Below are 27174 nucleotides of genomic sequence, written 5' to 3'. Positions count from 1 at the left end.
ATTGTAAGAAGTCTTTGGTTAATACAAAAGATTACTATTAATGCATTGCTTCACTAAATATGAATGGCATAACTGCTAATGATCCTATTCAGGCGGCTGACTAACTCTAATGACAAAAACTGATGTTATTAGTGACTCCCCTACGGTTCACTTCTTAACCCTTTATTATTTTCAATATTGTATATTTATTAATGGTATTGATGAAAGCATATCAAGTTTAATGTCTTAAGTTACTGATTCTGAAGGGAATACAAAGGTTGGCTGGGTGATTAATGACAGGAATGAGGGTATGTTACTGCAACAAGGCCAGAAAAATTAGTGGCAATTGAAATTTAACATTAATAAATGCAAAGTACTGCATATCGGTACCAGTAATTTCACTTGTTGTTGTAGATGTAGAGTCTTAGGCGCGTCAGACTTAGACCATATTGCGCCGTATATGTTTTGCCTGTAAATTGCGCGCGTTCTGTGGTCGGTTTGCTGTTTTTCTGGACGAAAAACACCCGAATTTCAGGGAAAAAAAAACAATACTACCCTCTCCTGAGACCTAACTCAGTTGTGAAAAATTCACATGAAAATTCCTCAAGTCATTGACGGGATTCGAATTTAGGTTTTTTTTTCCACCCGGTGTGGGGAGTAATTCCAGAATAACGAAAAATATCTAGGGGTTTTTTTCGTTCTCCACTACTAGAAATTGTGTTGAACAAAATTTTAGAGGTAATTGTCCTCTACTGCTCAAGGCAGTTGAGAACAATTACCCCTGGGTCTTTTTCGTTCTCCACTACTCAAGCAGTGGAGAACCAAAAAGGTGTGGGATAATTGTAGAGATCTCTGAGTAATGCAGACAGGCTGCTAGGATAATTCGTGGGATTGTGCCAATGATATGCAGGAAGTTTTCCACGGAGATTATCCTGTTGTATAAGGCAATGGTTAGACCACACCCTGAGCTGCATACAGGTTTATAAAGGCAGGTGAAGCTGCTGGAATGGGTACAGAAAAGAACAAGAATCTTAAACAACGGTATCATGGAAAAATAAGTTACTTTTACCAAGAAGGACTTCAGTTCTGCAAATTCAGAGTCTGTAAACTAGGCATCTGCTAGAAATCTGATTGACGAGTTTAAGGTTTTAAATGGATTGAGAAATCTAAATGCTGGTGGCATTTTTTTATTTTTTTATTTTATTTCATGTGAGAAGTTGGTCCCAAGCCAAACTATGGCAACGCCCTATGTGCATGTGATGGTAGTATACCCAGCAAAGCCGATCATTGACGTGGTGTGTCTGCCTAGAGTGGTGTTTGGTTGTGTTTGTGTTAATTGATCGGCCTCTTGGCCTAGTGGGGCAAGAATATGGTTTTCATCCCACTGGTTTTCATTCCTGCCCCGTGGAGGCAAGCAATCTACTATTATTTTCTAAGTATTTTCGTTCTGATAGAAGTATCCTACCCCGTCTCCCACGGCGACAAGCTTACTGAAATAGTCAGTTATATGATTTAGCCCACTGTTAGGATTGTGAGTGAAGTCCACAATATAGTCCAAAGTTGTGACTATGATTGAAATTCATAGTACACTAGGAGGTGAGGTTAGGAATCAGAGCTTATCACCAAGGACTACCCTGATCTTGAAGTCACTCTAGAGAAAGCTATCATTGATGTAGAATACTCATCAGTGCAGCGCAATGAGCTGTACCAACCTGATAACGCAAGTTGAAAATGTCAGCATTCAATGAGCATAAGTAGCACTTAATGGCGACAGCACCTGATGTTGAACAAGAAACCATTCAGCGCAGTATATTGGGCTGCAAGATGACTACTAGCAACATATTGATGACGACATCACTCGACGTTGCGCAAGGAGCCAATCTGCGCGGCATAATGAGCCACAACCACTACTCAAGGAAGATAAGGATACAGCAGGAGGACACAATAAGTCACTGTATTACAGCAGAAGGAATTATGATGGCAGCCTCATTAAGAAGATTACAACACAAGGAATCATGCTGGCCAATTCAGCACAAGGAACCATACCCGCCACCAAACAATTGAATGCTGGTGGCATTGTTACTTTTACTCAGAGAACACACGTGAGGAGACATAAACTGAAAAAGAATAGCTATAGGATATGTGTAAAAATTTGCTTTGTTGTTGGGGAAAAAACCCTCCATCTGGTTTTGTTGAAGAGGGTAGTTTGAAGAAATGTAATCATTTGCCATCACGAATATACTAATACTAGTCATGGACTATATTGTGATTGTTTATGGTGCATGCGTGATAGTAATTGCATAGCTTTTGCAGATTTAGCATATAATATTTCCCAGATGTAATTTTCCAGTTAAATTTGACAGTTAAATTTTCCAGTGGAAAATTTCACTGGACTTTCTAGAGAATAAAGTGTCCAGTTTATTTAGATTTTTAGTTTCAAATAAGTGAACTCGAAAATTAAAGGACTGTGCATATTAAAAGAAAAAGCACTGATTCCCCATGAAGAGATATGGTGTTTATTGCAACTACAGTATTACCCGGTACTGTTACCAAGAGACAGCCAAGTGATGGATATTTCCGCAATGTCAGAGATCCTCGCAGGCAGCACAGCGCATACAAGCACCATCCTACCCCACTGGTGTATAATTCCTGCGTTCGAATCCCGTTAATAACGCAACGAATTTTTATGGGCCTTGTTCACAACGTGGCTAAGTTAATCAGTGTCAGGCGAGATCTGCATGATTTTTATCCCGGAAACTCGAGTTTTTCGTCCACCAAACAAAAAAAAAAAAAAAAAAAACCCAACCACAAAACACACATAATTTACACGCATAATATACACGGTGCAATATGGTTTGAGTGACTGATGCGACTAAAACTCTAGTTTAAAGCTCAAGTAAATTTGGAGCAATACCTTCAGGCACACGAGCGCTGCAAAGCTACAAAACATTAAAATATTACCATACAGTGCATTTTAAGTACAAATGCAAATTTGATAGTAGAATTTATTTACATTGTCTCCGTTAACATAAATAATAAATAACTTTGTTCTGTTAAAATTACTTTACCCCATCTGGGAAAATATTTTGCATAGTTTGCGCAATCTTTCTTCACACAATCAACGGAAACAAAGAAAATGGTAAAATTAAACATCACTGAAGAACATAAACGTGACTGACTATTGCTTATCAGTCTCTGACTAACGATATAGCTACAGAATGTTTTAGGACTTACTCAGCCTTTCCTGGATAAGCTGATGAAAGATTATACAGCCAATCCGTAACGTTTATTCAAAGTTTATACAATAATCATGTAAATATAAAGTTAATTTATTTTTAATGTGCAGTATAATTTCTCTTTGGGTAGTGCAATTTTGTCTAAATAATAATAATAAATAATTTTCTGTGGTTATTTTGAATTTCCTGGAAAAAAAAAATTACATTTCTAGACAGCCGTGTAGGCGCGCTGATAGCAATATGAAATAATCTCGATATGCATATAACCACTAGGCCGAGGCCTGTAATTTTATTTTTAATGTATTTTAGTGACAATAAAATCAAGCATGACAAAAGTATCTGTTCTTTTGGAAGTTTAAATTGTAGGGAGGGACAATAAACGTCAAGAGGGGTTACCTAATACTTCCAATGTTCCCAAATGCTTTGCAATGCTGACTTCCTCTCATCCCAGTTCCTCATCTTCTTCAAGCAACGGAATTAACTTTGAAAAACTGAACTAAACTGTGTGATCCCATTTTAGTTTTATTCTGTTCCAAGTTTCACGAAGGAAGTGTGTAGCGCCATGAAAAATCCATTTATATGCGCGCAGATTTCCAGAGAAAGAGACTGAGCGTAGCAAAACAATTCGATAAAAATAGCATGTTTAAATTTATTTTTACGTTGATTGTGGCGTAGGAGTAAGTAAAAAATGAAATAAATAAAAAAAAACAAAAAAAAGCAACGACATAAGCTGACCACGATATAGGTTTGTGACCTCTGCCTGACATAAGGCAAGCTTCAAGCAGGTCAGACGTAAAATTTTATGATTTATCTATCCATAAACATAAATTGTATGGGTCATAAAGAACTCTTTGGCTTTTACTTCAACTTTCTTTTCTTTTTTATTATTTCGTTCAGGACCATTCATGCATATATTAAAATGATGGTTGAGTTAGTGGAATGATTTCTGGTATCTCACAGTCAGATGTGATAAATATTCATAACTTCAAATGAGATTTGTATTCACCCAGAAGTAGTTGTGATAGAAATATTTTTTGTTTTGTTCGATACCTTGAAATCTCTATAGCAACCACACAAATTTTGGTTTTGATCTGATTTTTGTTTTCTTTGTAGCGCTGATTGAAGTAAAGTGTCACAATGGATAAAGTGGAATATAAATCAGAGTCGGTTCCTCTTTTTTGCGAGAGAAAACACTCAAAACAATCCACGAAGAAATGGTTGCTGTTTATGAAGAACACGTTACCGTGTTCTTGCTGCACATTGGTATATAAAATTTGAATGTGGAAGAATCTCAGTGCACGATGAAGAAATCCCAGGACGCCCAGCAGTTGCTATAAGAGAAGAGTAGCCGAGTGGTCAGGAGCGGGAGTGCAGTAGCACACGCTCTTTGAGTAGACCGGGGTTCAAGCTCCTGACTGCTAAATACGGTCGATCTGCCAACCCGCACAGGACCAGCGTGGTAGATTATGGTCCATGTCCCTCACCATGAATTGTTGAGGAGGCTTCCATCCTGCAGTGGGTTGATAATGGCTGCAGTTTACCTTTTACCTTTAAGAATGTGTTGCAAAAATTGAAGCAATAATCCTGGAACATTAACAAAGAACTAGCTGCAAAGCTCCAAACTAGTATAGAACAAAGTCCAAACTTTGTGTAGATCATCCATCAACAGTTGCATGAGTAAAGTGTCTGCTAGATAAGTTCCCAGACTTCATACCCCCTTACACATCTCCGTTATTTTAGAAAGAAACTTTTCATTACAACAACGTAGATTATTTAATCAGTTTAAGGGGAAACACCAGGTGAATGACGCACTCTATCTCTCCTTTCTTCTCGTTGTGTTATATTAACAATCACCAGCACCACACCCGTAAAAAGTAAAATACATAATTATAATAGCTCCAAACCCAACGGGTGGAGATTTTAGCAAATTAAATGTCCTGAACAAACACGTTTCCTTTCTCACAATGCCAACAACAGTTTTCTTTACATAACGGTTACAAAATCCACTCACTTTGTCACCTTTCCAGTAAGGAAGTTGGCTTAAATGCGACACAGTTTTCTTTGATATCAGTGAAGCGACACGCGGGCGTTTCACATGCTGGACCTCTCTAAATGTTGAAATAACTGGCAGGATTTTGTTCCTGCTGTGCGCATATTTTACGAACAATGAAATACTGCGGTGTACTCATTAAAATGCGCACGAAGACTCTTCCTTAGAAAATCATAACTGAAGCTGCATAACCCTGTTTTGAATGTTTTCATAACTTCGAAACGAAGCGTTAAGTGACGTTTAGGACTTTATATTATAATATTATGTATCTAATTTATGTTGTTAGATCTATACCGATATTTCTGTCTGTGGAATGCTTTTGAAGTATCTAAATACCTTTCTTCTACGTCTTTTAATGAATGCATCAGCTGTGATGAGATGACAAAAAGATTTTGTTCCTACAAAAGAATATTTAAATAATGCCATGAGAAAATATAGTGGGGAAGGAAGATTTTAAATAAAACTCCAATCAAGAAAAGGAGGAATAGAAATCAAGATCATCAAGTTTCATATTCCAGTGGTTATTTGCATATTGTAATACAAGATGGAGAATAGTCAAGGGAGTGAATACGTGGAAATAGAGATCAAACCCGAGTATCTATGACAACGGTGAGATTTTGCAATGATTGAAAATTAGCTAATATCTTCGTCAAAGTCACTACTTTGAGTTTTCTATTATGTTTTCTACGCGTGGGTGTGTGTATGAGGTTGGGTGATAATTTTTTCTGTATTCCCTGGATCTTGCAATCAACAAAACGGTCGCGACCTACAGCATGTGCGCCATTAATGTAAGGTATCTATGGAAGCTATCTGTTTAATTTTAAGGTGTCCTTGTGTAAGAGGACAACCTGTTACGAATTTCCTGTATTCTAGTAGGTAAGATGAGCAATTTGTATATGGTTATAATATATATAATCTTTAACCATTATAACACTTAGCTCACAAATCAAATATATCATATATCAAATTGTAGCAGGGTGCTTAATGATCTTGTAATAACTGAGAGCAAAGTGGAAGAGAAATTGTTGAAGTTAAACGTAAGAAAAGCACCTGGGGTGGATGGGATCTATCCAGTTATATTAAAGGAGGCGGCAAAGCAACTAAGCAAACCCTTAGCCATAATTATGAGAGCATCCTTGGACTCAGGGGAGGTTCCCACGGACTGGAGATGTGCAAATGTATCCCCAATTCACAAAGGGGGATCGAAGGGTGACACGAGTAATTACAGACCAGTTAGTTTAACTTCTGTTCCGGGTAAAATAATGGAGTCGCTGGTTAAAGATGCATTGCAGGATCATCTAGACAAGACTGCAGCAATAATTCAGACACAGCATGGGTTTGTTAAGGGAAAGTCTTGTCTGACAAATTTGATAGGATATTATGATGTGGTTACAAAGGAACTGGATGCAAAAAATAATTTTGATATCATATATTTGGATTTCAGGAAAGCTTTTGACACTGTTGCGCATGGAAGACTATTGTACAAATTGGAGCAGAATGGTATTAAGGGTAAGTTGCTACAATGGATAAAAGGATGGTTAAGTGGGAGAAGACAGAGGGTGGTAATCAATGGGTGCTGCTCTTCTTGGACTAATGTTATTAGTGGAGTCCCACAGGGTTCGGTGTTAGGTCCACTGTTGTTTTGTATATTTATCAATGATATTGATGAAGGTATATCAGGCTTAATGTCGAAGTTTGCAGATGATACAAAGGTTGGCAGGGTTGTTAATGACAGTAATGGCAGTGTGCTACTGCAACAGGATCTAGATAATTTGGGCAGATGGGCTAAGAAGTGGCAACTGAAGTTTAACCTTGACAAATGCAAAGTACTGCATATGGGTAGAAGTAACCCCAGAGAAACGTACCAACTGTGTGGTACTACACTTAAGGTGGTAGAAAATGAAAAAGACCTGGGAGTAATTGTGCAGTCAGATATGAAGTTCTCTGAGCAATGTAGACAGGCTGCCAGGGCAGGTCATGGGGTTTTGTCAATGATATATAGGAATTTTGCTAGCAGGGAAAAGGAGGTGATTATCCCTCTGTATAAGGCAATGGTCAGGCCACGCCTTGAGTACTGCGTACAGGTCTGGAGGCCTCATTTTAGGAAGGATGTAGATTTACTTGAGCGTGTACAGAGAAGGGCAACAAGATTGGTGAGGGGAATGAAGGGATCCTCTTACCAAGAGAGGCTTAAGTTCTGCAAATTGCAGTGGCTGGAGACTAGGCACCTGCGCGGTGATCTGATTGAGGTATATAAGGCCTTGAATGGGTTGAGCACGCTGAATTCTGATGGGATCCTTCCACTTGTTCAGATTACGAACCTAAGGGGGCATAAATTCAAATTAAGAAAAGATAGATGCAGAATAGATGTGCGGAAATTTGCCTTTAGCCAGCGGGTGGTTAATTGCTGGAACAAACTTCCATCTGTCGTTGTGGAAGTTGATAGGTTGAATAAATTTAAGGAGGAACTGGACAGGCATTTGGAGGGAATGGTGTGATTTTTTTTTTTTTTTTTTTTTTTTTTGGCTGATGCTGCATAAGCTCATTCATTTGCTTTCTTGCATCACATGCCACTACTACTACTACTACTACTACTACAATTTCATGGCCTTATGGCCAGGGGCTAACATAAGTCCGGTTCCAGTTTTTATATCTCACATCAAGATTAAGGAGGACATGCAATAAGATTAACACTGTAGACAACATAACAAACTTTCTTCAGATACGCTTATCTCTAAACCTGATCCAAATTTAAATTCCAAGGCAGAGAGAACCATACAAGGGAGAAATTATTTTCTTCTAACTACCAGGATTGCCTAGACGTGAAAGAAATAAAATAAAACATATCTGGACTGATCTAGTTTCTGAACTAATGTGCTGCAATTTTCAGTGATCAAAGTTGCTGATATTATTCAGGCGAGCAGTTTTGCAACATCTGCATTTCAACACTTTTTCTGTATTGATGATCACTTGCATATATTTGAGGATCCAGCTTCTGAGAACATGTAAGCATGTGGAATGGGAGGAAGCAATTTGTTTCCTATAGGCTTTTACTTTTCCAAGAGGTATCTATGAAAAAGAGATAGTTTTTTTGAGGGCAAATAGTGGGATCCTTGTAGGCAGGTGTGCCAAACGTTTGAGGGTATCAGTGATCCCAAATATCATTTTTATAGTGGCGTGAGCTTGAAGTGGTGGTTTCGATATTGGATCGGAATTTACGATATCGAGAATCTGTTAAGAAGCCAGTACGTTTCAAAGATAGAGAGAGTCCTTTTGATGTTGGTTGGGGCAATAGATGCCCCATTTTCTGTACCATAAATGCAACAGGATATATACTACGGTATACTAAGGCTGCAGTAGCTTCTGTGTGATGATGAAAACTTAATTAATTTCTGGTAGCATTCATATAGGACAGCTTGAGGAAAAAGATAGTGAGAACTCTGTTATATATGAAATTTCGGATTAGTCCCGGTAAGCTAAATATTATTCGAGCGTCTAATTGAGGTCTTTAATAACATTATTTCGTTTCTCAATTTAATGGATGGTCCAAGTCAGTTTGATATCATCAGCATAAGAGGGTATGATATGCCTACAGAGAAAGGATGAATGAGCACAGTGAGGAGAGAATGCATCCTTCTTGATGCACCAACATCAACCTGAAATTAATGTTTTCTTATTGACAAAAGATAAGTATTCTTTTCGAGTGGAATGATGAAAATGCCACAACATCCCTACCATTTCAATCAGTACGGTTGGAAAATGGACTCCAGCCATTTTCCAGATGCATTTTGATTTTCAGTGAAAGGTAAATGTTCCAAGTAGAGTTTGGATATGCACAGATTATGAATTTTTTTATATGGGACAAAAATATTTGAAGTCAAAGGACATCAACAGGGGAAAATAATAGGTTAGGAAAGAATATTAGACAAAATACATTATAGTGAGCTGTGCATAAATACCACGTTTAAAACTTAAGGAACTTTAAAATACAGGGGGTCACAATTAATGAAGTTTGCAAAAGTATTCCTTAATTCCTCTCATTAGCCACCCTGCCAACCTTTGCATCATACGCAAACTTAGACAATAAGCCTGGTTTTCCTTTATCAATTTCATTAATAAATATTGTAATCAGCAAGTTTAATTTCATTGGTCCAAGAAGAGCAGTGCCCATTTATAACCTCTCTCTGTCTTCTCTTGTTCATTCACCCCCTTCATCCATAGCAGTAATTTGCCCCTGAAACTACACTTCTCCAGTTTGTGCAGAAGCATTTAATGTGGAAGAATACCAAAAACTTTACTAAAGTCTAAATATATGATGCCAAAATTATTATTTGCATACATTTCTTTTATTACTGCGTCATTGTAATTAATCCGATTGGTCAGATAGGATCTCTCCTTTAATAAACCCATGCTACGATTTCCAGATAATTCCCGTTGATGACCCTGCAATATTAAAAACCTTCCTAAAAGTAGAAAAATATTAAAAGTTTTTTTTTTTCATTGTATCATCGTGTTTTCTTTAAATTTATGCAGTCCTGAAACTTAATTCTTACCTTGTAAAAATAAGGCAAGTAGGATGACTGATAAATGAAGAACCCAAAGGATTGAGATCTGGTTAAGAAAAAAGAGGTTGAAGATAGATAGAAGTGAATGGATATCAAACACTACTCCTTTGCCTGGAAAAGCAAATCCAAAGCCAATGCTGACAATGACAAACTTGTGCCACTCCTTGCAGCACGCACACCTTCACTTTCTACACATATTTGCGCGGTCATTGTTCTTTCACACTGACATCTGTAATCCCTCCATTTTCTTTCTTTGAACACGTGTGGAAGTCATCCAGCTTAGCATACATTCACAGATACGAAATCCTTCATTCCTAGTTTTTCCGGTCTTTCGAATTTCGAAGCTTCCTTCGCATATCATGAGAAGTACAATGGTAGGTCAAGCTTTATCTGGATTTTATTATTATTTTTTAAGAATCCAGTATGAAAACTCTGCGCAATTTCAGTGGACATGCAGTGGACACAATACAAGATGGCGTCGGACCGTTACTTGAACAGCATTGTATTATCAAATTTTTGATGAAAGAGAACGTGAAACTGAAATTTCAAGAAGAGAAGGCTGTATGCAAAGTGGTGAGCAGATCCGGTGATGTACGAAGATGATTTGCAAGTTTTCAGAAGGCCAAAAAGCAGTAACCTACCGACTATCTACTTATGTTCAATCAGTCGTTGTCACCGGCACGAACAATTAGGTCCAAAGTGTGCTTAAGTAGTGGAAGTGTAGTTAATACTGGCATGACAGTATCTGCATGCGCTCTTTCACTCTGAAGTCAAAGCAATCCAGCATAGAATATCCCTAATAGACCCTATACCACCTAAGAATTCCAAGACAGCTAACAGCCATTTCTTCAGCGACTGAATTACTGTGATTATTACAGCAATTCAGTCACTTAATTGCTGTAATAAATCAAGCTCCATACCCTGTAGGGAACAACATTTTTTTGGGATTTAATCATAATCTTTCATAGTAATCAACACTATTTTCATAGTAATCAACACTATTTTCATAGTAATCCATGTCGATTTTCTGATACGAGTATCGCCAGTTAGTGCTCGATATTACAGTGCGAAAAAGAAAAAAAAAAAAAAAAAAAACAGCCTAGAAACTCACATGCTAATTTACCTGTTGTGTACAAAACTCGTAATAATTCATGGGGAAGATCCTGTTCTTCCGAATTAGAGCCTCACTTGAAAAAGGCCTTTAAGAGCTCCTCCTTTATATGACCCGATTTCAATCCGCATTTCTCCAAACAAGTCACAACTGGCGAACTAACACACTATTCTATTTCGGGGGAGATGTGGGAGGCTATAAATTCCTAGCGGATGAATAACTCAAACACGATGTTCTGAAGTGCCCAAATCTCTGGAGACATTCTCCAGTTTCTGTGGAACACTACCAGTTTTTCGTTGTAAATGTTCTTCGATATTTTTCACCATTCAGCTTTCAAAGCGGCGACCATTTCAGCTCTGTTTTTTTTTTTGGGGGGCATTCTCTCCTCACATACACCCGACGACCCAATTCATCCTAGAGGTTCTCTGTCGGATTGAGGTCAGGGCTCTGGGCTGACCAGTTCGACTTTTCGACGCTCATATCTTCCAAAAACCAGTCCGTAACATGAGTATATGACGTAGAACGTTGTCTTGCTAATAAGAGTGTTTACTCGTAATGGCTTCAGCGTTCCTGTTTCTCTAGCTCGTCCACAGAGGCAAATGTTTTATGATTTGGTACTCGTCAAGTTGGGAGTTTTTCGGTGTATCTACGAACATGAACTGCAGAATTCTTACGAACCTCGCCATAAATTAAAATAATCTAAGTTAACTCGACAAAATAAACAGATTTATGGTTTGTCCCACAATATTATTTTAACAAATGCCATACTTTAAACCTGAGACGGAAGTTGTAGTAGGGTCTTAAAGGCATCAGCTACTCAGACTATATTGCACCTTATATACACACAAGTGTATTATGTTGTCTGTATATTACCATGTTCTGTGGTCGATTTTCTTGTATGCTGGACGAAAAATCCACCCGAATGTACAGGAGGAAAAACCATACAGTCCTGTCCTGAGACCGACTAATTCCGCCACGTTGTGAAAAGGCCCATTAAATTTTTTCGTGTCATTGACGGGATTAGAACTCATGTCTTTTCCACCTGGTGTGGGGAGGATGGTGATTATATCAACGGAGTAATTGTTATGATTCTTGTAGTAGAGCAACTCTAATAATGTCGGTATTGCCTTTAAACAGTACGTATATTTTATTTAAAGCCGGTTTTACACAATCATATTTTTTATGACTTTGCAACCATACTTTTATAACCGTGTGAAACGATAAATTGTTTTTTTCAGTTTTACACTGTTTTGTAATTCATGATTAAAGTTTAATACCTCAGAAGTAAAGTCTTTTGAGACATTTTTATAGGAATTTTATTTTATTTATTTATTTTTTTTTTTTAGCTATGGAATATGCTCCTACATTGGTACGGTGCAATTTTTAAATTCCCCCTATATGTAATAAATTAAATGTATTGTCATTAATTCGTGTGTTTCTAATCCTTAGCGCGTGAATCCTAAACTTTAATCTTTAATTCAATTTTAGGTTTTTTACGCGGCGTATAAATGAACCCTAAAATTTTAGACATTTTTTTGTACCAAAGTCATGGCTGGTTTTAGCGTAAGCTTCTACACAAGATGTACAACGGCGGCTAATGGAGGGAACCCTGGGATCCGCCTCAACAACACATGAATATCCCCTGTACCAAAGTCAGGAAACCTTCAATAACTGTCGTATTATTTCATTGATGAAGCATACACTTAGTTATTTCAACTAATACAAAATGTTTTATATGCTGGATAAATGTTTTAATCGTAAAACATTGATCCCGAATGCTCAGGACCACGTACCGGGTAAGAAGACTTCCCCCAGTCTTTGTCCATAAGATTAGTGTATGTGTTGTATATAATAATACAGGCATCGTCAGACCTCCATCAGGAATGAATTCCTGAAAGACATGTCGTAGATTGGACAATTAGAATTGGGGATATTATTTCAAATGCCATAATACTATATACAATAGCCAAAGTTATATTTATTGCGTATAAAATGCAAGATATAGAACATTTTGTGAAAATGAGAAATGTGGTTGAAAACATGAGTAACAGATAATGCAGTGTCTAGCTGTTTGAATATCGACAAGAAGCAGTAATCCGAGTTGAGTAACCTTGCTACAACTTGGATTACTGCTTGTCGATATGCAAGTTTTGTACTCTTTAACTAAACCATAATTGAATAACTGAAGCGCGGAGATTTTGTAAAATTTTTAATTTGGAAAATTAAAAATTTTACAAAACAAAACCTGCCTGTGTTTAGTCTCAAAGTAGAAGCTAAGACAACGTGGAACTTATGCAAGATACCGTCATCACTGTGGTGACAATTATTGATAATCAGTGTGGTGTTTGTCCTCCGAGTCTTGAGTACAGTATCTGATATGGACCTTTGTAAAGAGCATAACACAAAACCTTCAAATCCAGCACACCAGTTCTGCCTACTTTTTGAATGAACTAGATAAAAGTAAGAAATCCGTTCGTGAAAAATGAGTTAATTGTTCACTTTATGGGATTAGTGAAACATGGAATTCTTGTTGATTTAGGGTAATGCTTAGGGTATTGCTTCCCACAACACAGATAACTGTATTTAACTTATTTAAAAAAGTTGTCACATGAAAAATTTTATTGTCAGCTGAAAGTTAATTTCATCTAATAATTAAATTAACTTTCGTTTTTAGATGAAAAAACCATTTACAACCATTAGTTGGTCTTCCCTTAGATGAAAGAAGGGAAAACCAATTAATGGTTGTGAGATCGGAGAATAATTTACTCCAATTATATTTCCTAAAGTTTAAAAGTGAGTTCGTTATGGCAGATAATATAAAATGGAAATTAATGGGAATAACTGAACGTATCAAAACTAACTTTTAAAAATTAAATTTTATATAAATTTAAAATTTAAACAAAAAAAATAAATAAATACAGTATATACATGATGATTCAGAATTATGTCATATAGTCCCACTGGACTCTATGGATTTCACCAGCCACGATGGCTGGTGAAAAATATGCTTTTTTCTCCAGGAAACTCGGATTTTTCAAAAACATTACTTCCCTTCTCTTTCTACAATCATTTTGCTTTTATTCTTTCCGGCTTTTGTCCTAAGCTCTTTAAAAAAGCTAACGCCATAGGCCAATAACACTTCAACTCATTAGCCAGAGTGTTTTTGATTCTGTTAAGATGTAATTCTAAATCGGACTCATTCTTGTAACTGAAAAACACTTTTTCACTTATTCTATATAGCTTTAGGATGAATCTTGCTTTGGAGTGATGTGGAATAATTTTGCTTAATCTACTGTATCGAAAAAAGAACTAGTTACGCAAGTCAGACACGATAAAAATTCTTTAATTTTGATACAATTAATTTAAAGGGCATTTTGCTTTCCTCAAAGCCCTTGAGAAGCAGTCCTTAGCTGTTCTGAAAGATCAGCTAAAGACTGCTTCTCAAGGGCTTTAAAAAAATATAAGAAATTGCAGAATTATTTTAACTAAGGAATCAGAACGCAAATTTCTATAAGTGTTTATGATAAGAGATAAAATACGATACGCATCTCACTAAGCATGCATTCGGGAAACTCCCCTCTCCCTCTTCCAAAAATAAAAATTGATGACATTTCTGCTCAGATGTTTGTATGGTTGTGCCAAGGAATATGGGCCCACAGTTGGTAGAATTGCTGTTCTCTCCATACCGGGTGGAAAAGACCCGAGTTTGAGTTCCGTTGATGACGTGGAAATTTTTATGGGCCTTTTTCACAATGTAGCTGAGTTAGTCTCAGGCGAGGTTACACGTTTTTTCTCCGGTAAACTGTGGTTTTTCGTCCAGCAAACAGAAAATCGACCACAAAACACACGCAATTTACAGACAGCAATTTAACCTAACCTGAGCAATATGGCCCATTGCTGATGCTCCTAAAACTCTACTGCAACAACAGCCAAGAAATTTGGCGCTTGAACAAAGCCCGAAAAATACGACCTTACAGTAGCAAAGCTGTTTAACACTATTAAGTAAAATCTCTCTGCTTTGCTTCTACATCCTAAACGATTCATCCCCAACTCACTTAGTTTTCTGCTGACTGTCTCCGCTATGAAAAATTTAGAAAGCTGTGCTTATAGAAACTAGAAATAGAAATGCCATTCACAAATTTTCAGACCCTCAAAAAACAGGGCACAAACTCTTTGGTGTCTGAGACTACCATATTAATGTAATCCAAAAATGGGTGTTGCTCTAAACACGTGGTTGATAACTGTTAATAAGATGCCAGAAGTTAATAAAAGTACAGTAACGCAAATGAAACAAAACTCCTGAAGTATCAGAGCCTGTGGACAGGTACCAAAATGTTTGATTCAAAAAATGAGGGATATTTGTAATGATTCACTTAAATTAGACATGCAGTTTCAGCAAATAAAATTTAGATTTTTTATAACGAGATAATTTATTAAATCTGAATGTTTTATTTTCTCAATGTCGAAAATCATTACTTAGTTAAATGAAATCCCGAAACTTTCATTGAAGTTTCTTTTCTAAATTCTGTGCGCGCATGAAAAAGAGGAATTTGATAACGTTTACTGAAGGTATTTGAATTAAGCCTCTCGATTGATTTTCTACAATCCGACAAATCGCTAAGAGACCGGCTGTCCTTCTAAGCAAGGAAAACCGGTTAAAGGAACAAATATAGCTAACTGACTTGCAGCCTTTCGAGGTCACCACGCATAACTGTACATTAAACATTTGTAGGAAACCCACAAGAAACTTGGGGTTATGACCTCATAAAGAAGCGCGGAGATTCTTTCAGTTCCTTAGAATAGTAATAATAATTCTACACAGAGAAAAAACCACTATAAAACTACAGAATTATTTTTGGTGTGAAATTCAGCACCATATAGTACTCCTTGGTGATTCCGGAGAAATTAATAACGTTATTTTGAAGGGAAAAAAATTCACTTTTTTATGGACTCAAACCACGATTAATCCTTTAAATTACTTGATTTCTAGGAGAATAAGAGAATCCAGTCCATTGGAATAATAAAAATATCCATTCTGAGTTTTCTTGGACTTTAGCAACGCTCTAATCATTTATGGGCCACTGCAGTGGCTCATGATGTTTCTGACTAAGTAAAACGTTTTTATCGAGATGTTCCAATCTTCAAACAGACAAAAAAATCAAGTCAGATTATTATTTTAACGTCACTAGAGCTTATCTGGTGACGGACTGAAAAACTCGGAATAAGTCATGGAGAAATCCTACATAGCCTCGTTCGAAGAGGAAGTTAAATATTCCTCTAGTCTTTGACATGAATCGAACCCAGACTTCTCCAAAAGAGTGGCAAACGGAGATGTGTCGTTTAGCTAGGAGGACTTTCAAACAAACAGATCGATGTCAGAAGACAAGCAAAGCACTTATGCAAGATCACAATGATCTCGTGGATTCCAGGTACATAATTGGTAATTCGTGTAGATGTTAAGCACGTAACCTAGAAAGCATGTACATATTTTGGTTATAAGCTTAAACGGTTATGGATAATATCGAAACTTTTGGCTCTTGTTTTTTAATCGATAAGTGATTTAGAGTTGAAGATTGCCATGAATGGAATCTTCAACTCTAAAAACTCTAAAATGGAAAGAACATGTAGAGATAATGAGTAGGAAGAGACTACCAAAATTAGCAATGAATTACAAACCTATTGGAAAAAGAAACAGAGGGCATCCCAGAAAGAGATGGATCGAACAGTTCTTTGAAGAGAGTTAATGGTACAGGCTTCATAATCTTAAAATCCACTAAGCACGAGAAGAAGAAGAAGATTCCAATAAATATAAAGCAATGTAAATGCATTCCTTTTTTTTCTTTAAAAGGCAAGAATCCGATGTACTAGGGTTTGTAATAGTGTCAGGCATATTTCTTTTAAAAATTCGACCTAATAGTTGGTGATATGGACACTTACACAACAGTGTCAATGGTTCATTCACCATCACTGATCTGCTTTGTAAACACTGTATGATTGACACAAAGATGAAATTCTTGATTTTTTAAACCACATGTTCAACCATTACGTAGTTAATCCCTGTTGTAGCATAACCACAAAGTCATAAATATTCTGTAAAGTAAACGAATTCTATCCGTAATGTGTTTACTTTCTTATTCTTTATACTATGTAAGGAAATGCAGTTTCATTGAAGCTAATCCCCAACCTCGCTTCTCTCACTTCAGACGTTGAACCTGGAGTCGTTTTTATACTCTCCTGTATACCCTTGTGTCCCTTGTGCCCAAGAAGGGCATAATATAACCAGTAATAGCAAAACTCGAACAGGCCCAATATAGCCGAAGCAGCTTTTGCATCATAAAACAAACAGCAATAATAAGAGCATTGTAACATCACATCTTAACATCACAAATTCACAAGACAGACAGTTCAAGCAAATACTGAAACTTTATCTCCATGGTACCAATTCAACGTACAGCGTCCAGGAAAGTCCTTCGTGGTGTTGGACGTTAATATTTATTTATATAGACAAAAAAGAACATTTTTATAAATACTGGTTCAATATTGGTTCCTTTTTTATCCTTGCAAATCTCAAAATGGCATTCAAATTCTGTCTATATTCAGGTCAGTATTTCACGAGTCACTATTGTCATTAAAATCATTCTTCGTACATGTCTCTTTTTCTTTTACGTAAATCAAGACGAAATTGAAGTGCCTCTTTCTAACCCAGCAGGAAAATTAAAATTCAGAACAGTGGACAAAACTGCTCTAGAATTAGAAGCGCAAGTCAGCAACGTACGACGATCATTAGGAAAATTATATGATACATTAAAAATACTTTCATTTAGAAGACCTGAAAAGAAATCACAAAATATTCTGAGATGGTTGTGGTCCTGTAAAAACCGATTGGTTCCCAAGTAAGTCGCATTTTTAGCATTTTTCTTATGATATGGCTGTCTCAGATTATAAGAAACATTTTCTGTTATCTTTATTTCCCTTATAAAAACAAATGAATTCGAAAACATCGACTTTTTATGCATGTCGCTGGAAATAGTTGCCATGAACTTTAATTCAATTGCGATTAAAATTTGGATAACAATTCATTTTTTTTAACTGTCCAAAACATATACATTAACTTCCCTTTCCAGCTGTGCATTCTTTTAACCATAAAACTAAAATAATCTCTAAAAGGCTGATTAAGATTGAGAATTATTCAATAGATTTATTCAATAGTTTACATTAATTGTAAATATAGTTAGTATGGAAAATTAACCACCTTTTGGTCGACAGAAACGTGGATGGTGTCAGTTCACACAACGAGCCACCGTTGTTAAATGTTTATCAGAACAAGAACTCAAGTTATTTTCGTGTTTTACAAAAATTCCTTATGAGAATTCCATCGAACGTTTTATTGTTAAAGATTTTTCAAGTTTTTCGCAAACAAAAAAGAGAAAATATTAAATGTTCATCCAGTTATTGTTAAACTTAAGCAGGCAGGCAGGTCTTCGTAATAGATTCATTCATCTGAGCTGTTACAGCGAACAGTTTATCGACCTCCATCTCCTGATCTCACTGTAACTTCTTCCGGTTTCTGTCGAGCAGCGTGGTTTTAATCCATGTGTTGACTTAACTATCCCACACCTGAAGATGAAGAATTTCTTACCTCCTTCTTCTTACATCCAGCTAAACTGTGTACACTGGCGTCTGGTGCTTCTTCGCTCGTGATTGGTGTCATCCCTCCTTTTATACCAATGACACACTTCTGACTTGGTGTGGAGGGGGGAGTTGCAAGTACTAGGGAAAGGAGAAAGTTGCCATAGAGCACCTGTTGACGTCACATTTCCTCACTTCCGGTACACTTTCAGCAGGCTGAGCACGTGGTGTCCTTCTTCCTGGGAAACCAGGTAACCGTTTCCAACATGAAAACCGTTATGTTACTCTGTTCGCTACTGGACACGTGCTAATTCATCATCCCACAGAAGGAAAGGCGGTTCTATGTGACTTGACATTACTTGTCGGGGTTATGGAAAGACGGGGGAGGGAGTCGTATGCCCTCTGATCACTTCGTGTTCGAGTAGACGGAAAATCCTTGACCAGGGAAAGTGGAAAATTGAGAGCGTGATCACAAGTCCATGCTTACAGAGGTTCACTGATAGGGCGGGGGTCAAAATTCATGATCTCTTTATAGAGTCCTTTAATATCTTCGGTGTTTCTTCTCAACGGTTCAGGTTAAGAATTAAATTTTTTAGATGGATTTTACTATTTCTTGTTAAAATCTTTGTTGTACATGTACTTACAAGGGTGCAATAGCTCTTCTCATTTTGAGAAACAATGTTATGAATACCTCATGAAGCATTTATTCATAATAACGGACAGGTATTGCCTTTCAACATGAAATTATATGCTTCGTGGATGTTTCCACTGATTATTTTAGTTAAAACCAGCTTTGGATTCTTTTAAGTTAATTGTAAATAACTTTGCTCTCTTAATTTAAATAGCTACTAAATGTAAAAAGTCTTGTTATTAACTTAGATTAATTAATTAAATCGTCATTTGATAAAAGACAACGAATCCTCACAGGTAGCACGACGGTTTAATCACATTCCTCACAAAAACTAGAATGAAAAGGCCTGAGTGAATCCCCTCCGATGCGAGGAATTTTTATAGGCTTTTTTTCACAATATTATCAATTACAAATATTATAGACGATTTTGTTTCTACATTAATACACCAATTTGTTTCTTAAAATATTTTTAAAACAAATATACTAAATAACATCATATGACCCTAGGGACTCTCATCAACAAAATTAGGATAGTCTTGAGCAAATGACTTGAAAGTTTGTGTCTGGCAGTAGGGGAAATAGCCACTGAGGGCAAAGAGCTGCAGATGGAGGCGTTTTATTATCAAGAAATCAGGTGGAAGCAAAATGGTCATCTACCCATATTCCAGCGGAAGTGGATGACCCGATTTCCATAGTAGTAGTAGATAACCCGATTTTAAGAAGGCAAATTTCTTATAAATTTCTTGGAAATTTACCTTCTGTCAGAATTCTGTCAAAATACATTATTTTTAGGGACGCCTGCAAGGCATTATAGACACATTTAAATGTTTGTTGAACAAAGACGCTAATACATTAGACAACACCTTTCTATTTAAACTGCTGTCTCGAGACGGAAATTACTGAAATAAATAAAGTACTATACAGTATATCCGTAGCCGAGTGGTCAGGAGCGCGAGTGCAGTAGCACGCGCTCTGTGAGTAGACTAGGATTCAAGCCCCTGATTGCTGAATACGGTCGATCTGCCAACCCGCACTGGACCAGCGTGGCAGATTATGGTCCATTTCCCTCAGCATGAATTGTTGAGGAGGCTTCCACCCTGCAGTGGGTTGATAATGGCTGCACTTGTTTTTTTATGAAAATATGAACAGGGGCCAAGGAAACAGAACAGGATGAGCATTCCCCAGTAGGGAATGACCATCTTAAATTAACGCATAACAAATAAAATTCCATTTAACAAAGTCTGCTTTCTGGTTAACATAATGAACTCAATGTACTTCGAAGAAATAGGATCTGTACTGAGGTAAATCATTAATTTTTTTTCAGTCTAATCTTGTTCAGTTTTATAAACATATGTGAAAGGAAGTCATAATCTGTCATCTTCTGTAGTTAGTCAAACCTTGCGAATTTTTTAGCAATACTTTCTTCAGTTGTGGCATATCAAGGTCCAATTTGCAATTTTTGATGTCCTGTTCAAGGAACTATTCTTGGCAGGATCGATCCTTGTTCTGTTAGCATTAGTATTAGTAAGGCCGAATGATGCGATAAAGCGAACATAAGCCAAACATAAATAAATAAATAATAGACCACATAGATAAAATGGCTTCCAATGCATGGCTCACGAGAGGGATGCTCCTCCCCGGGACTGAAGGATTTATGTTCGCCGTCCAAGACCAAGTAATCAACACCAGGAACTATAGAAAAAACATCGCCAACGAGCCTGGAGTGACCGATGATGATGACACATGTCGACGATGCCACCTGGCCTCAAACGATCCAACACATCACCGCAGGATGCCGGTTGATAGATAAGTAGCCAGGATAATACATCAGAAGCTAACGAGGAAATACCAGTTGATCAAAGAAAGTGTACCGTATCATGAGAACCCCAGGCCGTACTAGAGACCCCAACCAACAAACTGTACGGTGATCGCGCCATAATATCAGACACGACAATCCTACACAACAGATCGAGCAAAAAACCTGTCGACAAGAAGGAAAAGGCTATCTACCTGATCGACATATCGGTGCCCTACACTGGCCACCCCCAGGACACTCACAATGAAAATATCAGAAACTACACAGACCTAAACAGGAGATCAAAGGCATGTCGCATATGAAACAAGTAACGAACATCCCGATCATCGTGTTAACCACTGGCATGGTGCCAAAGACCCTACACAAGAGCCCAGCAGCAATAGGTTTCCCAGAGAACACCTACAAGCAACTCCAGAAAGTCGCAATCCTAAACACCTGTAAGATAGTCAGAGAGTTCCTTGACCAACAGTAATACCTGTCATAACAACTGTCCTATGCACTTAGTATCAGACCGATCACGGGGCGGACCCCCCATCAGGAAGAAATAATAATAATAATAATTTCACCCCAATCAGAGAGAAATAATATAAGAGCAATAATAATAATAACAATAAGAAGAAGAAGAAGAAGAATTCAAATGAAACATAATATCCAAGCTATTCACATTCTCACAAGGTAATCATCAAATTCTGCCTAAACTTAGTCAGACTCACTACCCCAACCACCCTGGGAACTTATTGCAATGTTCAACAACCCGCTGCCCATTGGCGAACTTCAATGAGATCAGTCTACTGTTATTCCCTGAGATTTTATATTTGTGTTCATTGACCCATGCCTGACCCAAGGGAGAACTAATCTTCCTGAGTCCCCCTGAGTTGCAAAGTTGCTATAATCACTATCTTTCCACACCGGATGGAAAAGACTTGCGTTCAAATCCCGTCAATGACTTGAGGAATTTTTTATGGATCTGTTTCAAACGTGGCTGAGTTAACGGGCTCAGGCGAGAGTAGCATGAATTTTTCTCCCGGAAAGTCAGGTTTTTCTTTCACAAAAACAGCAAATCGGCCACAGAACACACGCAATTTACAGACATATTATATATGGCGAAATATGGCGTAATTTACTGATGCGCTTAAAACCCTACAACATCAACAACAACACCTTCCTGGTTCATTTTACTCCCAATTCATTATATACCCACAAGCGGCCTACATCGTTGACATCTGGTAAGCCGGGTCCATGGACTTGTTCTACTTTCGCTATATTCTTGTCTTTCCATCAGCACGAAATAAAGAACAGGGATTCATCAGTCCAGGCAACGTTCTTCGACTCCTCTGCTGCTGCCCTCTGTTGGTGTTCTGAGTCCACTATAATTGCATCTTGTTTTTTGCTTGCAAAATTAGTACCCAGTTCGGTTGTCGACTGTAATACCCCATCTGCGGCAAGGTGTGCGTTGTGAAATGCCTATTTGTTTTCCACTGTTGTACTGGGTTGTTATTTGACTGACTATAGCCTTTATGTTACCCTGCACAAGTCTTGTGAGCCTCCGTTTGCCTGTCGCATTAATGAGCTGTTTCTGGCCTGGTGATCCTGTTGTCTGGATGTTATTTGGTTGTTGGGCCTTGCAGAGTATTGTATCTATCTTAGTAGATACTATAAATTTCGATTTCTGAATGCCAGTTCAACCAGCCAGAAGTCTGTGTAATGTCATATTCCTTCGTGCAGAGTGTGTGTGTGTGTGTGTGTGTGTGTGTGCGTTGTTGTGTTGTTTCTGGCCACTTTTCTACCAGGAAGATGCTCACTAGGAAAGCCTATCCAGTACCTGTTTACGCCACGAGGGGGCGGGCCATAATTAAGCACTAACCGTGCGGACCTCCACTATCACGAACTGAATGTCCAAAGCAAGTTTGGAACCATTCAAGAAATAGTGAAAAGGAGAGCAGAAAAATTGCACCAATTATTATTATTAGTTATTGGACTAATCTCGATACACGCTAGTCACAGTCGTGCGTTAAAACAGCAGCAGTGTTTCAGTTTCTAAAATTCTCATACCGGCGCTTCACTTACTACCATCACATTCAGAGTCACTTAAATTTTTCTTCTTGTTCATTGTTGCACTGAATTGTACATATACAACATCCCTAGATAACTAGGGATGTCGTATCCCACAAACTACACACGTGTTTCTGTATCATCACAGTGTACACTAGGCGGAGTTGAACTAGCGTTTGGGAGACGCCCTACATAAGATGCTTGCATGTCTACATCTCTAGATATCGGCCTAACCGCTGTATATCGAATACTACGAAAATGGTGCTGTTACCGAAGGGGTGCTCCTTTTCATGAAGAGGGTAGGAATACCTCATAAAGTGGCCACTCAATATAGTATGCACACTGAGCTGAGATATACATTCTTAGACGACCTGGAAGATTATTTGAAACTTTTGGCTCTGTTTTCCACACAGTTCAATGCATAGAAATTTTTGTTGTAAAAATACCTGGTGTTCTTTAACAATGTTCTTTGGTGCGATTAATTGTCTCACAATTTTGGTGTCTCGTGGGTAGCACAGTTGTTAGAATCGTCGTCCTCCCCATGCTAGGTGAAAAAGACCACAGTTCCAGTCCCGTCGATGACGGGAGGAATTTTTATGGGCCTTTTTCAACGTAGCTTAGTTACTCGGTCTCAGGCGAGGGACAGCATGGTTTTTTTCTCCCAGAAAGTCGAGTTTTTCGTCCAGCAAACAGAAAACCTACCACAGAATGCACGCAATTTGCATACAGTATATACGGAGCAATATAGCCTTTTTAGCTGATGCTTTTTAGCTAAAACTCTATAATAACAACCTCCCATTCCTCAATAACTTTGTTGAGCTCGCTACAGTACTCCTTTATATATTTTATCACAAATATCCTAACAGCTGTATGTGACATTAGCATTAGAATTAGTAGTGGCATATGATGCAAGAAAGCAAGCTTATACAGCATCATCCAAAAAAAAAAAAAAAAAAAAACACTCCCATTCACCTATCCATTCGCTACAAAAGTTTGTTCAGTTCCTCCTTGAATTTATTTAAGCTATGAACTTCCACAATGACAGATGGAGGTTTGTTCCAGCAATCAACCACCTACTGACTTATTCACTCACTGCAAATTTCGGCACATCTATTCTGCCACCGTCTTTCTTCAATTTGAATGTATTCCCCCTCAATTTCCCCCATAATCTGAGCAAGAGGAAGAATCCCATCAGCATTGAGCTTGCTCAAACCAGTCAAAGCCTTAAACACCTCGATCTTCTACTCTTTCTAAAGTAATGGAGAAATCAATTAACCGCCAACTCTTAAACTATCTAGAAACCTTCCGACTGATCAACGATCGCCACTATGGATTCCGTCAGTGTCGATCCACTGGTGATATTCTGGCTTATGATACCCATTTATGGACAAATTCATTGAAAAAATTCGGTGAAACACAAAAAATTGCTCTTGACATCTCAAAGGCTTTCGATCGTGTTTGGCATGAAGGTCTTCTAAACAAGCTTCCACCTTATGGTTTTCCAACTGTTTTTTGTAATTGGCTATCCAGTTTTCTCTCTGACCGCTCACTGAGGGTGATGGTAGATGGCTCTCTGTCTTCTAACTTCTCCACTAATGCTTGTGTCCCCCAAGGTTCATTTCTTTCCCCCACTGTTTTCCTCTTGTATATCAATGACTATCTTCCATTGACCGGAAATCCTATCCGTAGTTTTGCACATTGCATTCCACTTTCCATTTTGAGAAACCTTGTCCTGCTCAATCAGCTTCAACTTCTCAAAAATCTGCTACCAATTCCTTAAATGCCGATCTCCAGGTAATTCTCCAGTGGGGCAAAGACAACTTAGTTGATTTCAATCCTTCTAAAACTCAGACTTGTCTTATATCTCACAAAAAGGATCCTTCTGCTCCTATGCTTATCTTTGGTGACACACCGATTGCTACGCAAGGTGATATATCTCTTTTTGGGATTTCCCTGACTTCTAATCTCTCTCTTGGCACAAGCACATTACAAACATTGCTTCCTCTGCATCTAAAAAGCTGGGTTTTCTCTTTTGTTCTCGACGTTACGTTTCTTTCAAACAGCTGCTCGCTCTGTACAAATCGCAAATCCGCCCTACCATGGAATATCGTTCCCACATCTGGGGCGGTGCCACCAAAACCTCTCTTAGGCTTCTAGATTCCATTCAGAAGAGGGCAATTAGGTTAATTAATGACTCGAAAGAGTTTCTGCTGCATGCCTTTTCTACAGATACTTCCATGGGCATTGTTCTACTGAATTGACTTCTATAATTCCCGCTTTCTCTTTCAAAACAGTCCGAACACGTTCCACCAGCCAACATCCATTTACAGTCCAACTTCAAACTCAAAGAAACAACTTTTCATCTTCCTCGTTTATTCTTTCAACTGCCGTGTGAAGGAACAACCTTCCTTCACACGTATTTCCTGAAAATTACAATCTACAGAAGTTCAAGTCTAATGTCAACAAATATCTTCTTTCGTCTTCTCAACCTCCAACCCATGCACGGTAATAAGTACTATAGGTTCTAATACCTCTCGTGTTTGGGGTTTTAATAAAAAAAAAAACATTATTTTCCACTTCCAGTAACAGTGACATTATAATGAAATTCGAATTAGCATTGCGTGGGCTGCTGAAGTCCATAGGTCTCACTGTACAAGTACTCGTGATGGGATGTTTTAATTTTCCTCAGATTTATGACGATATCTCAAAGCGGAATACAATTACTAGAAAGTACAGAAATGTTATGACAAAAGTATAATTTTTAAAATTACAAAACAGGATAATCGGGAGGTTTTTATTACCTAGACTTAATCTTCTCTAATAACCATTGGGAACAAAAACGGTCATTAAATCTTCCGTCAGATCATATCATCTTCATTTTCAAACCGTCAGCAGCGTATACAGTTCAACCTTACAAACTTATAATTTTAACAAAATTATGTTGGAATTTTTTAACGATGAGTTTATAGGTAATATGAAGAAATTAAATACAAAAAATAAAAAGCGAGCATCTGTCTCTGATTTTTTTTTCTCTCTAATATCTCAACGGTTAGCTAATTTGTACTTCTAAAGGTTTTTCCCAATAAAAGGTATCCTCTATGGTTTAATAATTTATAAATACAAAAATTGGAGAAGATGAAAGAACACTTGTTAACATTAGACTTGAACTTCTGTAGATTGTAATTTTCAGGAAATACATATGAGGAAAGGTTGTTCCAGGAAACGGAAATGGAACGAATAAATGGTTCTGTGAGTTTGAAGTTATACAGTAAAAGGATGTTGATTGGTTGCGGCATGTATTCAGACCCTGTTTGGAAGAGAGAGCGATAATTATAGAAGCCAATTCAGAAGAACAGTGCCCATGGAAGTATCTATAGAAAAGGCATACAGCAAAAACAGTCTATGAGACAGAGAATGGAGAACTCTATTAGAGATGAATCGTTAATTAACCTAACTGTCCTCTTTTGAATGGAATCTAGAAGACTGAGAGAGGTTTTGGGGGGCACCACCCCAGATGTGGGAACAATATTTAATGGTAGAGCGGATTTGAAGTTTGTACAGTGAACTGCTATTTGGAAGAAAAGTAACGCCGAGAGCGAAAGAGAAAACCAAGTTTTTTAGATGCAGAGGAAGCAATATTTGTAATGTGCTTATGCCAAGAGAGATTAGAAATCAGGGTAATCCTCAAGAAATATACGTATGATCTTGCCTAGAAATTGGAGTGTCATCAAAGATAGGCATAGGAGCAGAAGAATCTTTTTGCGAGATATAAAACAGGACTGAGTTTTAGAAGGATTGAAATCAGCTAAATTTTCCTTGTCTCACTCGATACTTGGAGATCAGCATTTAAGGAATTTGTGGTGGATATTCGAGAGGCTGAAGCTGTCTGTGCAGGGCAAGGTTTCTCAAAATTCAAAATATGGCTGAGCGCAAAACAACGATTGGAAGCCATTTTGGGATTTCTTTAACGGACAACGTAATACTTTGTATATACCCAAACAAATACAAGCTCTTGCATAATGCAAATTACATATCAAATACTTTCACACGATATTTTTTAGATCTTTAGATGTGATCTTCATTTCATACCATCAAACAGTTATTT

The 27174-nt window shown here is 37.6% G+C and overlaps 1 protein-coding gene across 4 annotated transcripts in view; it reads right to left on the bottom strand.

Moving 5' to 3' along the window:
* The window catches only part of LOC150079962 (uncharacterized), a 102566-nt gene extending 83907 nt beyond the window's left edge, over positions 1–18659 (bottom strand). For all 4 annotated transcript variants that reach the window (XM_090382464.1, XM_090382465.1, XM_090382467.1 and 1 more), the window contains exon 1: positions 18581–18659. The gene's annotated coding sequence lies outside the window, so the exon portion shown is untranslated. The remainder of the gene's footprint in view (positions 1–18580) is intronic.
* Positions 18660–27174: the final 8515 nt, after the last annotated feature.

The sequence above is a fragment of the Mastigoproctus giganteus genome, chromosome 10 (genome assembly GCF_048544385.1).
Source record: "Mastigoproctus giganteus isolate SK-2022 chromosome 10, ASM4854438v1, whole genome shotgun sequence".
Lineage (NCBI taxonomy): Eukaryota > Metazoa > Arthropoda > Arachnida > Uropygi > Thelyphonidae > Mastigoproctus > Mastigoproctus giganteus.
This window is presented reverse-complemented; position numbering and strand designations above follow the sequence as displayed.